The 12,511-nt window shown below is 47.3% G+C and overlaps 1 pseudogene; it reads right to left on the bottom strand.

Moving 5' to 3' along the window:
- The window catches only part of LOC141157734 (meiotic recombination protein DMC1/LIM15 homolog), a 179,790-nt pseudogene that overhangs the window by 50,420 nt on the left and 116,859 nt on the right, over positions 1 to 12,511 (bottom strand).

The raw sequence follows: 12,511 nt of genomic DNA, 5'->3' as shown, positions 1-12,511 counted from the left end.
GACGGCTCTTTCTATTAGACCTAGGATTTCTTGTTCTAGTGCTGATTTTTCTACTTCTGATGACCTCTTGGGGGTTATGACAAAGTTTGGTCTGGGAATGGAGTGAAACTGAAATTTTAGACCTGTTTTTATCAGGTCTAAAATCCAAGAGCTGTTTGATATCTTTTCCCAGTCTGGGAGGAAAAGAAGAAGTCTCCCCCACACCTGGGGCTGATCCTTATTGGGTGGGTTTTCTGTGTTGTCACTGGGGGGGGGGGGGTCTGTTAAACATAAATCCTTTAGTTTTTTTCTTCCTATCCTCCTACCTATCCTGGTCTTTGGGGGGTTTCCAGCGTATAAATTTTCTGCTCCGAAAGGGCTTCCCTGTATGAAGTACTGGAGAGGACAGGGAAACGTTTCTTGTTATCCCCAGCCTTGTTGAGAATATCATCAAGAGTAGGGAATAGGTCCAAATAGGAACTCACCCTCGCAAGGAATGGAACACAGCTTTAATTTTGTTTGGTGGCATTTAAGCCATCGGGCCCATCTGGCTGCATTAGAGAAGCCCGCTGCTCTGGCTGCCAGCCTAACAGAGTCAGCTGACGCATCAGCCAAAAATGCTGCTGCGCCCTTCATTACTGGGATGGAGCCTAATAAGTTATCCCTGGATGTTTTGTTTTTAAGTTGTGCCTCTAGTTGGTCTAGCCAGACCATTAATGATCTGGCTGTATATGTGTCTGCAACTGCGGGTTTTAACCCTCCCCCTGCGACCTCCTTATCCATTGGGTCTTTTAGTACCCCCATGTCCTCAAACGGCAGGGAAAATTTTTTAGAGGCTTTAGCTTTTGCCACATCTAATTTTGCTGCTTTTCCCCAGATTGAACATAGCGGGTCCTCAAAAGGGTATTTCCTCTTTGGGGACAACAGGCCCTTTCTTTCCGTCTTTTTCCATTCTCTTTTAATCAGGGAGTGGACTTTATCATTGAGAGGGAAAGATCTTCTTTTCTTTTGTTCAAGGCCACTGAACATCATGTCCTGGACCGATCTCTTGGGGCGAGGATCTACCAACCCCATGGTGGACCTAACTGCTTTAATTAAATTGTCTGTAGCCTCTATAGGAAAACAGCTACGTCCCCCTCCACCCCCGGAAGATGATGAGGATAAAGATAAGAAGGACGAATCTGTGTCTACCCCCTCTCCATCCAAACTGCTAGATCCTGATACCGGGGACAGATTGCGGGTTTTCTCCTGTTTCCCACCCCCCCCTTCTGCAGGGACTTGAAAGTATTTTCTACCTGGGATTTAATCAAGGATCTGAGCTCTGAGGCGAACTTAGGGGTCTCCTCGCAAATTGTCTGTTCATTACAAGAGCTGTATAGACTCTTCTCCCATGTGTGTTTGGACTTGCCCGTACTCTTCCTGCCCTGATGAGAGAGGAAAAAGAAGGGGCCCAAATTGTAAAGTGAGCTTTCACAAAGATCACTTACCATCCTGCTGTAAGAGGGAGTGCCGGATTTGGAGAGGAACTCGTTCCTGTAGATGGGTTTTTCCTCGAGGTTGATGCCCCACTGGAGTCCTTGCCGCGTTGCGAAGACCTGCCGGAACGCCCGCTTCCGCTGTTACCTTGGCCGTGCTGGAGTGAAGGGTCACTGGGGGTTCCTTTGGCACGCTTCCCTTGTTGCGGTGGTGGAGGTGAGTGGGGATGCAGGGACTGCACCTCCTCTAGCTCCTGCTCGCTCATAGCTAGTGCCAGAGTGTGCTAAGGAAGAACTTTCCCAGTGCTTAACCCCAGTATTTAAACCCCTATAGGGCTCCACCCCTCCTCACCTGGCTTGAATTTCCCATCAGCCAGCCGTGGGGCCTTTGTGTGCTGCACCCTCCCCCTGGGGGATATGGGCGCGCACCTCTCCAGTATGGGGGACGCCACCCTGCTGCTATTCTCCAGGTTGGGCGGTGGGTGCAATGTGTCCAGGGATCCCGTGCCTGCGTTCAGATGCGCCGCTCCCAGAGATGCACCGCGGCACGCGGCACGTCCGGTGTGCGCACCCAGCCTTGCGGCTAGTGTCAGGGGGAGGCGCCCAGCAAGCGCGCGCCCAGTCACGCCAACTCCCCAGTGGTGCATCAGGGCACGCGTCACGGGGAGGCGCTCGGCGAGCGCGCTTCTGCATAATGGGACCCAGAAGTCCCAGGCCTACTCACCGCCCTGGGCACCCAGCACCACCAGAGAACGCAGCGGCTTCAGCCTTCTTCTGCGCCGCGTCTCCCTGCCACCCTGGAGGCCCACTGACCTCAGTGGTGGCGCTTCAGGACACCGTGCCAGCTGAGGCAGGGAACCCCCGCTGCCTGAGCCAGACTGGCCGGGGCTGGTATGTCATTTCATGATTCTTCTTTCTTCTTAGAAAGCTGTAGGTCCCCGTCAAGGACAGGAAACCAACTGATGAGGGAGAGAGGTACCGCCCTTTTTATCTGTAGGTTTACTGTTCTTTAAGGGCGGATTCCCTTTCTCTCCATGGTGCCATCATGGGGGAAGGAGAAAAAATTTTCACAAAAAAGTTATTTTTGACCCAATTTTTTTACTTTTGCAAGGGTAACAGGAAAAAAATGGACAACAAATTTGTTGAGCAATATCTCCTGAGGAAGCCGATACCCCACATGTGGGAGAAAACCACTGTTTGGGCGCACGGCAGAGTTCGGAAAGAGCGCCATTTGACTTTTTGAATGTAAAATTTGATTGAATAATTAGCCGACGCCAAGTCGCGTTTGGGGAGCACCTGATGTGCTTAAACAGTGGAAACCCCACACAAGTGACACCATTTTGGAAACTAGACCCCTCAGAGAACTTATCTAGATGGTAGTGAGCTCCTTGAACCCCCAGGTGCTTCACATTCAGCCGTAAAAATAAAATTTTCACATTTTTCCCACAAAAATGTTTTTCAGTCCCCAATTTTGCATTTTCATAGGGGTAACAGGAGAAATTGCACCATATAATTTATTGTGCAATTTCTCCTGAGTACGCCAATACCCAATATGTGGGGAAAAACTATTGTTTAAGCGCACGGCAGGGTTCAGAAGGGAAGGAGCACTGACTTTTTGAACACAAAATTGGCTGGAATTGAGAGCGGACGACACGTTGCATCTGGAGAGCCCCCGATGCGCCTAAACAGTGCAAACCCCCCACAAGTGACCCCATTTTGGAAACTAGACCTCTCAAGGATTTTATCAAGGGGTATAATGAACATTTTAAACCCAGAGGTACGACACAGAATTTGATAACATTAGGTCATCATATTGAATAAAATGAATGAAAGCAAATACTCGCTACTTGAGCTTGCATCGGGTACTCGGGTATGCACCAAGTATTGCGGGTGCTGGAGTGACATGCTCGAGTCTCCGCCCTGCATGTTTCACGGTTGTTAGACACCCAAAAAAAAACAACATGCGGGGATTTCCCATGCATGGCAGGCAATCCCCGCGTCTTTTTATGGTTGTATAACAGCCACGAAACATATGGGGCGGAGACTCGAGCATGTCACTCGAGCATCTGCGATACTCAGTGCCTACCCGAGCACCCGATGCAAACTCAAGTAGTGAGCACTTGCACTCAACACTAGTCGCCATATTGTCATTTTTTTCTTTACATTTGAAAAAATCCTAACCCCAACACAACCTTAGCACAACCCTAACCCTAGCACAACCCTAACCCTAGCACAACCGTGATGCCGTTCCGTGTGTGGTAAAATTGATGAGGCAGCACTATTCTTCGGGTCAGTAAGTTTACAGTGGTACCATATTTATATAGTTTTTTTATGTTTTGACGCTTTTATACAATAAAAACTATATTATAGAAAAAATAATTTTTTGCATTGCTTTATTCTGAGAGCTATAACTTTTACTTTTTGGCTGATGGAGCTATATGGCAGCTTGTTTTTTGCGGGATAAGATGACGTTTTCAGCGGTACCATTTTTATTTACATTCGTATTTTTGATTACATTTTATTCCATTTTTTGTTTGGCGGTATGATAAAGCATCGTTTTTTGCTTCCTTTTTTCTTTACCATGTTCACTAAATAGGTTAACTAGTGGGACAGTTTTATAGGTCAGGTCGTTATGGACGTGGTGATACCAAATATGTGTACTTTTATTGTTTTGGTTTTTTTTTTATAATATTTATTTATGGGTACAGTATTTTTATTTTATTGGATTACTTTTTCATTTTTTTTATATACAGTACAGACCAAAAGTTTGGACACACCTTCTCATTTAAAGATTTTTCTGTATTTTCTTGACTATGAAAATTGTACATTCACACTGAAGGCATCAAAACTATGAATTAACACATATGGAATTATATACTTAACAAAAAAGTGTGAAACAACTGAAAATATGTCTTACAGTGGTGGCCAAAAGTATTGGCACCCCTGCAATTCTGTCAGATAATACTCAGTTTCTTCCTGAAAATGATTGCAATCACAAATTCTTTGGTATTATTATCTTCATTTAATTTGCTTGCAAGGAAAAAACACAAAAGAGAATGAAGCAAAAATCAAATCATTGATCATTTCACACAAAACTCCAAAAATGGGCCAGACAAAAGTATTGGCACCCTCAGCCTAATACTTGGTTGCACAACCTTTAGCCAAAATAACTGCGAACAACCGCTTCCGGTAACCATCAATGAGTTTCTTACAATGCTCTGCTGGAATTGTAGACCATTCTTCTTTGGCAAACTGCTCCAGGTCCCTGATATTTGAAGGGTGCCTTCTCCAAACTACCATTTTGAGATCTCTCCACAGGTGTTCTATGGGATTCAGGTCTGGACTCATTGCTGGCCACCTTAGAAGTCTCCAGTGCTTTCTCTCAAACCATTTTATAGTGCTTTTGGAAGTGTGTTTTGGGTCATTGTCCTGCTGGAAGACCTATGACCTCTGAGGGAGACCCAGCTTTCTCACACTGGGCCCTACATTATGCTGCAAAATTTGTTGGTGGTCTTCAGACTTCATAATGCCATGCACACGGCCAAGCAGTCCAGTGCCAGAGGCAGCAAAGCAACCCCAAAACATCAAGGAACCTCCGCCATGTTTGACTGTAAGGACCGTGTTCTTTTCTTTGAATGCCTCTTTTTTTTTCCTGTACACTCTATGTTGATGCTTTTTGCCAAAAAGCTCTACTTTTGTCTCATCTGACCAGAGAACATTCTTCCAAAACGTTTTAGGCTTTCTCAGGTAAGTTTTGGCAAACTCCAGCCTGGCTTTTTTATTTCTCAGGGTAAGAAGTGAGGTCTTCCTGGGTATCCTACCATACAGTCCCTTTTCATTCAGACGCTGACGGATAGTACGGGTGGACACTGTTGTACCCTCGGACTGCAGGGCAGCTTGAACTTGTTTGGATGTTAGTCGAGGTTCTTTATCCACCATCCGCACAATCTTGCGTTGAAATCTCTCGTAAATTTTTCTTTTACCTCAACGTCTAGGGAGGTTAGCCACAGTGCCATGGGCTTTAAACTTCTTGATGACACTGCGCACGGAAGACACAGGAACATTCAGGTCTTTGGAGATGGACTTGTAGCCTTGAGATTGCTCATGCTTCCTCACAATTTGGTTTCTCAAGTCATCAGACAGTTCTTTGGTCTTCTTTATTTTCTCCATGCTCAATGTGGTACACACAATGACACAGGACAGAGGTTGAGTCAACTTTAATCCATGTTAACTGGAATGCAAGTGTGATTTAATTATTGCCAACACCTGTTAGGTGCCACAGGTAAGTTACAGGTGCTGTTAATTACACGAATTAGAAAAACATCACATGATTTTTCAAACAGTGCCAATACCTTTTGCCTTCATTCTGCGGTCCAGCTCACCCCAAACCACTCCTTCTTGGTCAAATAGCCCTTACATAGCCTGGAGGTGTGTTTGGGGTCATTGTCTTGTTGAAAAATAAATGATGGTCCAACTAAATGCCAACCGGATGCAATAGCATGCCGCTGCAAGATGCTGTGGTAACCATGCGGGTTCAGTATGCCTTCAATTTTGAATAAATCCCCAACAGTGTCACCAGCAAAGCACCCCCACACCATCACACCTCCTCCTCCATGCTTCACGGTGGGAACCAGGCATGTAGAGTCCATCCGTTCACCTTTTCTGCGTCGCAAATAGACACGGTGGTTGGAACCAAAGATCTCAAATTTGGACTCATCAGACCAAAGCACAGATTTCCACTGGTCTAATGTCCATTCCTTGTGTTCTTTAGCCCAAACAAGTCTCTTCTGCTTGTTGCCTGTCCTTAGCAGTGGTTTCCTAGCAGCTATTTTACCACCATGAAGGCCTGCTGCACATGAGGTTCAGCAGCAGTATCACCGGTTACAGGCCGCCAATGTAGGGGTTTCTGCTGGTAGACCTGTCCAGTCTGAAACCAAGATTGACCTCCCGGACAGATTTTCAGGAGGTAGGGACAAGTTTTTTGTGTTTAAGGAGGCATGCAAATTGTACTTAAAACTTCGTCCCTACTCCTCCGGTAATGAGGAGCAACGGGTTGATATTGTGATCTCTCTACTGCAGGGCGATCCTCAGTCATGGGCGTTTTCATTACCGCAGGACAGTTTGTCTCCAATCTGTGGAGGTTTTTTTTGGAGCTCTTGCCCTTATCTCTGATGACCCTGACCGAGTCGCCTTGGCTGAGTCTAAGCTACGTCACCTTCAGCAGGGGATTCGGTCATTGGAAACATACAGTTCGGAATTCTGTAGATGGGCAACAGATTCCAAATGGAATGACTTTGTGTAGAATATAAGATTGAAAGTTCCTTCCTGGAAGCTGGGACCTAGGTTTATTGGTCCCTATAAAATTACCGCCGTCATTAACCCAGCAGCGTTTCGTCTTGAACTTCCTCGGGCCTTTAAGATTCACAATGTGTTCGACAGGTCCTTACTCAAAAGGTACGTAGAGCCCCTTGAGCCCTCACCTCTATCACCGCCCCCAGTAATGGTTGATGGTAATTTGGAGTTCGAGATTAAGGATAGCAGATTCTCGTCTCCAACATCGTTCTCTGCAATACTTGGTGCACTGAAAAGGCTATGGTCTAGTGGAGAGGACGTGGGTTTCAGCGTCAGAGGTGAACGCTCCCAAATTGGTTTGCTCTTTTCACACCTCTTTTCCTGGGAACCCCGAACCTGAGTGTCCAGAAGCCACACGTAGATGGGGGCTACTGTCACGGGTGTGTCAGAGGTGATAGACAGTCGTCCTGAAGTGGCTTGAAGGAGGTCTCCACGTTTTGCATTGCAGACCCAGCGACTACCTCCCTCTGGCCTGGGTGTGTATATATATATATATATATATATCTGGTCTCTCCAGGTGGGCAGTTATACTCATTCCTACTTGGAACTTGGCTGAAGTAGCATCACGTCCTCTTTGGAGTCTTGAGGCCGTGTGCCCTGTTGGAGTTTCTTCTAAAGCTATTGTAATTCCCCTGTGTTGTCTTCCCCTTTTGTCTTTAGAGTGCTAGCAGAGGTTGACTAGTGCTCATCTCCTTCCTTCCCCAGCTATAGCCTTACGCCAGAGATAGTAGGGCAAGGCACGTGATCGGCGACAGCTAAAGAGGCTATATAGGGACATTAGGGGAAATCAGGGTGACGCTAGTACAGTTTAGGAGGTCACCACTTCTCCCTTTCCCTAGTGTTTGGGCTCCCTTTCGCCCTTGTGTTGCACTCACACCTGGAGTGATTCTGTGTTGCACTCATACCTGGCGTGACAGTTAAACAGTGCTCCTTCCCTTCCGAGCCCTGCCGTGCACCCAAACAGTAATTTTCCAACACATATGGGGTATCAACGTACTCAGGAGAAATTGTTCAACAAATTGGTGCAATTTCTCCTATTACCCTTGCGAAAATCAAAAAATTGAGGCTAAAAAAAGTTTTTGTGGGAAAAATATGAGTTTTCATTTTCTCGGCTCAACGTTATAAACTTTTGTGAAGCACCTCGGGGTTCAAGGCACTCACTGCCCATCTAGATAAATTCCCTGAGGGGTCTAGTTTCCTAAATGGGGTCACTTGTGAGAGGTTTCCACTGTTTAGGCACATTGGGGGCTCTCCAAACGCAAGATGGCGTCCACTGCTGATACCAGCCATTTTTGCATTCAAAAAGTCAAACGGAACTCCTCCCCTTCCCAGCCCTGCCATGCGTCCAAACAGTAGTTTTCCTCCCCATATGGGGTATATGCGTACTCAGGAGAAATTGAACAAATTTTGGAGTTCACTTTCTCCTACTACCATTGTGAAAATAAAAAAAAATGAGGATAAAGGAAAATTTTTGTGAAAAAAAAGTAAAATGTTCATTTTTTTTTTCCTTCCACGTTGCATTAATTCCTGTGAAGCACCTGTAGGGTTAATAAACTTCTTGAATGTGGTTTGAGGACTTTGAGGGTTGCCGTTTTTAGAATAGTGTCACTTTTGGATATTTTCTGTCATATAGGCCCCCTAATGTCACTTCAAATGTGGTCCCTATAAAATGGTTTTGTAAATTTTGTTGGAAAAATGAGAAATTGCAGATCAACTTTTAACCCTTCTAACTTCTTAACAAAAAAATTATGTTTAAAAAATGATGCATACGTAAAGTAGACATGTGGTAAATGTTATTTATTAACTATTTTGTGTGACATAACTCTGGTTTAAGGGCATAAGAATTAAAAGTTTGAAAATTGCTACATTTTCAGCATTTTCGCCAAATTTCCAATATTTTCAAAAATAAACGCAAGTCATATTGAACAAATTTTACCACTATCACGAAGTACACTGTCACGAGAAAACTAGCATATACACTGCTCAAAAAAATAAAGGGAACACTTAAACAACAGAATATAACTCCAAGTAAATCAAACTTCTGTGAAATCAAACTGTCCACTTAGGAAGCAAAACTGATTGACAATCAATTTCACATGCTGTTGTGCAAATGGAATAGACAATAGATGGAAATTATTGGCAATTATCACCTGCAGAACCACTCCTCAATAAAGGAGTGGTTCTGCAGGTGGGGACCACAGACCACATCTCAGTACCAATGCTTTCTGGCTGATGTTTTGGTCACCTTTGAATGTTGGATGAGCTTTCACACCTATGGTAGCATGAGACAGACTCAACAACCCACAGTAGTTGCTCAGGTAGTGCCGCTCATCCAGGATGGCACATCAATGCAAGCTGTGGCAAGAAGGTTTGCTGTGTCTGTCAGCGTAGTGTCCAGAGGCTGGAGGCGCTACCAGGAGACAGGCTAGTACACCAGGAGACGTGGAGGGGGCCGTAGGAGGGCAAAAACCCAGCAGCAGGACCGCTACCTCTGCCTTTGTGCAAGGAGGAACAGGAGGAGCACTGCCAGAGCCCTGCAAAATGACCTCCAGCAGACCAGAAATGTGCATGTGTCTGCACAAACTGTTAAAAACCGACTCCATGAGGGTGGTATTGTAGCACCCCGAGGACTCGGCTGCTACAGGGGTATTGCACCTCAAACCAGAGGTGTGGTATTCCACTCCCGGGTAAGGATGGAGTGTGGGACCGAGCTCAGTTAGTTGCATGCACTACACTCATCCCATTTCCGGGGGACAGAACAACGGTACTCCCACCAGATAGATGTGTAGGTACGACAGCGTCTGTCCCTGGCTGGAGTGGGAGGGGGGGAGGAACATCCCAGTAGTGTAGGAGCAGTCAGGGGAGGGACTCTGGGCATAGGAAGGAGCCCATTGGGTGCTAGTCACCTGGGCTCGGGTGTCAGAGGGAGTATAAGAGGTGGGCACCATCTTTAGACAGGGTCCTGTTCAGAGGAGGGTCTGTTCGGAGAGGAGCTCAGCCAGAGAGGGCTGAGGGGGAGCTGTGGCTCCGTCTGGGCCCAGCTCCAGAGCCAGGCCTGAAGCACAGAGAAGAGGAACAGAAACACCAAGAAAGGCCCAGAGACGTAAGAATAGAGGGAACCCTGAGATCCCACAAGAGAACAAGTTAACGGGTGAAGGGTTGGCAGAAGAGGGTACCGGATCCCAAACTGGTAGAGGCTAAACATCCTTAGCCAGGAACCGGAGGTCGTGGACAAGTTTTGGCGCGACCCCTCACCATATCCACCAGGAAGGCAAACCACGCATAGGGTCAGGGAAGCCGGGAAAGGTTTCGCCACCAAAAGACCCAAGGGAGCCGGACAAAGGTGGGTCCCTGGTGAGGACGGCCCGTAGGAAGGAATAGAGGGGAGCTTGGGACCACGCTCTGGAACTGCCTGGGAGTTGGCCGAGTCCCGCACCTGGTGGACGCAGCACGGCTCGGGTGGTCACTCTTGGCCGAAGTGACCGGAGCAACACCTGTGAGTAAAAGCCTTAAAACTGCACCACACGTCTCTGAACTTCCTTGCTGCACCCTCACTACCACTATCTTCTACATCTGCTGCCCTGAGGTCATACCCCTCCCGTTGGGGGTTCTACCAGCTACGCTGCACAACCTTACCACCGGCCTCAGCGGTCTGCCCTGCAGCGGCGGCTTCATAGCCGCATTCAACGGGTGGCGTAGTCGAACATTCTAGCATCTACTGCTAAAGACTGCCGCTCAGTTTGACTCCCTGGGCACGGACCGGGTCACCGCCACGAGACTACTACCCCCATCTGATCCGGCTCCGGGTAAGCCCCCGTGCGCGCGATGCCGCACGACACAGCAGGCCCAGGGGCGCGTCAGTATGAGGGCCTGACGTCCACAGATGGGGGTTGTGCTCACAGCCCAACACCGTGCAGGACGCTTTGCATTTGCCACAGAACACCAGGATGGGCAAAGTCGCCACTGGCGCCCTGTGCTCTTCACAGATGAAAGCAGGTTTACACTGAGCACATGTGACAGACGTGACAGCCCTCCATGTGCTCGCCAGAGGAAGCCTGACTGCCGTTAGGTACTGAGTTGAGATCCTCAGACCTCTTGTGAGACCATATGCTGGTGCGGTTGGCCCTGGGTTCCTCCTAATGCAGGACAATGCCAGACCTCATGAGGCCGGAGTGTGTCAGCAGGTCCTGCAAGATGAAGGCATTGAAGCTATGGACTGGCCCGCCCGTTCCCCAGACCTGAATCCGATTGAGCACATCTGGGACATCATGTCTCACTCCATCCACCAACGTCACGTTGCACCACAGACTGTCCAGGAGTTGGCGGATGCTTTAGTCCAGGTTTGGAGGAGATCCCACAGGAGACCATCCGCAACCTCATCAGGAGCATGCCCAGGCGTTGTAGGGAGGTCATACAGGCACGTATGCACACAATACTGAGCCTCATTTTGACTGCTTTTAAGGACATTACATCAAAGTTGGATCAGCCTGTAGTGTGTTTTTCCACTTTAATTTATTTTGGGGGTGACTCCAAACCCAGGCCTCCATTGGTTAATACATTTGATTTCCATTGATGATTTTTGTGTGATTTTGTTGTCAGCACATTCAACTTTGTACAGAACAAAGTATTCAATGAGAATATTTCATTCATTCAGATCTAGGATGTGTTATTTGAGTGCTCCCTTTATTTTTTTGAGCAGTGTATATCAGAATCACTGTGATATATTGAAGCGTTCCAGAGTTATTACCATATAAAGTGACACTGGTCAGAATTATAAAATTTGGCCTGGTCATGAAGGTGAAAACTGGGTTGGGGGGTGAAGGGGTTAAACATGTTTTGTCTCTTACGTGTATAAGCTCGGGCATATAACACATTGTCGAGCATTGCATCATGATCCACACCAAATCGATCAGCTATATCTCGAAGACGATCTGGGCGGCTGCAAACATTATTAAGGAATAATTGTTTCTAGAAATGTACTAATGTTATGATACCAAATGAAATAATAATATAACCAAGGGATGTGTGTTTCGGTCCGAAGCCTCGATAGACTGAGCATGCTCAGTGTGGCGCCATGACGACAAGATGTCCAGGACAAGAGAGAGAGCAAGAGAGAGACACATTCACTAGTACACTCCTATATTATCAGTACATTATACATACAGCGCTCAGCATAAGTCAGTACACCCCCTGTATTCACAGGACGTTATACATACAGCGTTCAGCATAAGTCAGTACACCCCCTGTATTCACAGGACGTTATACATACAGCGTTCAGCATAAGTCAGTACACCCCCTGTATTCACAGGACGTTATACATACAGCGCTCAGCATAAGTCAGTACACCCCCTGTATTCACAGGACGTTATACATACAGCGTTCAGCATAAGTCAGTACACCCCCTGTATTTGACGCACCCCTGGGCCTACTTGGTGTAGCGTTGCGCACGCGGGGACTACCCGGAGCCGGGCCTGTTGGGGGTAGTAGTCTCGTGGCGGAGACCCGGTCCGTGCCCAGGGAGTCAGACTAAGTGGCGGTATATTAGCAGTAGATGTAGGACGACTACGCCACCCGTTGAATGCAGCTATGGAGCTGCCGCTGCAGGGCAGACCGCTGAGGCCGGTGGTAGGATAGTGCAGCGTAGATGGTATAACCCCCAACGGGAGGGGTATGGCCTCAGGGCAGCCGACGTGGATGATGGGGGT

The sequence above is a fragment of the Phyllobates terribilis genome, unplaced genomic scaffold (genome assembly GCF_046119375.1).
Source record: "Phyllobates terribilis strain yellow unplaced genomic scaffold, ASM4611937v1 Scaffold_8__6_contigs__length_399053987, whole genome shotgun sequence".
Lineage (NCBI taxonomy): Eukaryota > Metazoa > Chordata > Amphibia > Anura > Dendrobatidae > Phyllobates > Phyllobates terribilis.
The sequence above is the reverse complement of the archived record's forward strand: the minus strand, read 5'-3'. Positions and strand labels throughout refer to the sequence as shown.